Below are 2,943 nucleotides of genomic sequence, written 5' to 3'. Positions count from 1 at the left end.
AATGAAGAGAGTTAATGGGGATTTGAATTTATGGCCTAAGATTATCTTTTTGAAAAGCTATTTAGACTATGGTGTTCTAATCTAGGGTTTGAATTTTTCACCTTGATTTTGGATGGATCAAACAGTTTTTGATATCTCTGAATTTGTTGTTTGTCCATGCAACTTTTTCCTCTTGAACTCGCAGCCTAAAAAAGCTCTGGAATGAACTATATAGACCTTGGACGGAGTAGGGCGTCGGTTTGGCTGGGAGCTCGCAGCCGGCAGCCTCCAATCGCCAAGTTTTGGTCTGGAAGACTTGAGAGACTCCTGAAGTGCCCAAACAAAAGGAGTTATTGGTCTAGGAAGGCTTGAGTAGAGAGAGGCTAGGGTTGAGAATGAGTTAATTTCTTGAGGTTTTGCCCTATTGAATCATGTTCTGATCAAATGGGCGGCTGGGATTGAATGGCACACTCCCTAGATGAATGTCAAGTGGCAAGGGGGTGGTTGAAAGGCTGAGAACAAGGACATCCACGTGGAAAGGTCTTTTGGCCTCATGTGAGCATGTGGGAGAGATCCAAGCCCTTGGATGATGATCTAAAGGCTAGGGAGAGCTCTATGAAGGTTCTAGAATCCACCTAACTTGCTGGAGATAATTGGATTAGAGGGGATTAGGCTTAAGGGGTTATTTGACCAAGTTTGACCCACCTAAAACCCTGGTTTGATTGTTTGACCAGTCTCCATGCCACATGGCAGATGAGGTGGCATGGGAAGGGACTTTGGGTGCTAGATTTAAGACTTGAAGGGAATTTAATGCTTGAAGATTGAAGTTTTGATAAATTGGAAGGGGTTTTGAAAGGTTTTGTCCATGTGTTGACTGGTCAAAATAAAAAAAGTTGACTGCTGAGGTGGCAGCCAAGTGTTCATTCCAGTTATTTGGAGTTGTTTGGAGGAGGTATAAAATCATGGGTTAAAGCTTGAATGGATATGAAGGGTTTTCTATAGCTTTGATCAAGTCAAAATAAATTGACTTGGTCAAATTGACCATGGCTATACTCTAAAAAAATTCCATTAAGTTTGAAACATGAATTAAATTGGGTTTGAGGACTTGAATGATTTGAAATATTTAAATGGGTTGAAATGACCCATCTAAACCCTTAAGGGCTCATTAGGTCAACCTAGGTTGACTGGTTCAACCAGGTTGACCTAGGGGGTGGGCCCAAGCTCAAAATTTTTGGTTTAATATTTGAAAATTGTTGGAAGTTGTTCCAAATAATTTAGAGTTCATTTGGTTTGAAATGGATATTTGAGTCCCATAGAGGTATTTTAGTGATTTTGACCCCTGGTCAACTGGGGTCAAAGTGGGTCCACTAAAGTATAGTTTAATGTTCAATAGGTCAATATCAAAGGTCTGGATGTGATTGAAGGCTTTGGAGGAAGCTCTAGGGTCAGGATCCACTGGGTGGCAGGTCCAGTGGCACAAGCCATAAATATTTGAAGGTTTTTAAAGCCTTTGGATTTTGATTTAGTTTCTGGGGTTAGAGACCTCAGAATGGTTTTAAATTTAGAGGGTTACCTCTAGAGACATGTCTTATCACTTTGTAAGTGATAGACTCTAAATCAGAGGTCATTTGACTGGTTTTTGAAGCATCTGAAAATTCACTGGAAAAGGCCTCTAGGACAAGGCCTTTGGACTTAGGATTTGAGTCTGGATTCTTGGATTTTATCTGGATTTTGAGTTTGGAAGAGTGATATTGAATTATCCAAGTCATTTCTAATCATTTAGGCGGTCATAAATGATTGGATAGTTTTAAAGCTAGATCAAAGATAAAATCAAGGTCTGGACTGAAATTTGGATTCTTAACTGGAATGGATTAAAGTTTGAATGGGTCTTAAGCTTGAATTGATTTGAATTTGATTTTAAGATCCAATAAAGACCTCATACAAAAATGAGGTCAACAGGAATTATTTGGCATTTGCTTTAGTAATCTTTACTAGAGATTCTACCTACACCCACTTGATGAAGTAATTTACAACCATGATGATGAATTTTTTTGCTTAGTGGCTATATAGAAGGGCACCATTATATCAATTCCCCACTGGGCAAAAGGCTAAGGGATCTGAAGTGATGCAAGCTCCAGAGCAGATGTATAGGTGAGATTAGAATGCAATTGGCAGTTTTTACACTTTTTGAGTATATTCAAGTGCGTCATATTTTATTATATGCTAATAAAATTCTTGTCTCATGATCTTATAGGCTAATGTTTTTTCTCCCAAATGTTCTCTACATACTCTTAAATGGACTTCTTGGAGTACGTAATCAACTTTTGAATGTGGGAGATATTTGAGGTATGGTCCAGTGAAAGTGCTTTTGTATAAGTTGCCACCAATAATAGTGAAATTTACTACATGACTCCAAAGTCATGTTGCAGCCATGTGCTCTTCAGGTAGCACTCCATCCCATAAAAAGGATAATATGGGATCAATCCAAAAAACCTCTCTTTGTTCATCAGTTGATTGTATGACTCACGGACCTTGGATACTTAGAAAGTGAATCTTCTCGACACACTTTCTCTTATAAACATCTCCTATTATTGATGTAGCAAGTTTAGAAAGAGTATAGGCTCATGCGTTTTGCTCTCAAAGAATGTGGATGATTTGATGCTCTTTTATGCAGGCTAGGAGAAACTTTACGATGTTATAGTGTTGGGCCAGTTATGGGTTATGGATGTCAAAATCCCCCTCCACATGAGAGGTGACTAATTGTGAATCAGTTTGAACCACCAAGTTCTACACCTCATAGTCAATTACCAGCCTCAGTTCAATAATAAGTGCCTCGAACTGTTGCAAATCTATTTTTCATGTCTTATATTTTGATGATTGATAAACACTTTTAACTTTCTTGGACTTCCTGTTACTTCTAACTTTATAGGAATCGAAGATCGGACGAACAATAGAAGCCAGTTC

The sequence above is a fragment of the Dendrobium catenatum genome, unplaced genomic scaffold (genome assembly GCF_001605985.2).
Source record: "Dendrobium catenatum unplaced genomic scaffold, ASM160598v2 fragScaff_scaffold_483, whole genome shotgun sequence".
In the NCBI taxonomy this organism is placed as follows: Eukaryota; Viridiplantae; Streptophyta; class Magnoliopsida; order Asparagales; family Orchidaceae; genus Dendrobium; species Dendrobium catenatum.
This window is presented reverse-complemented; position numbering follows the sequence as displayed.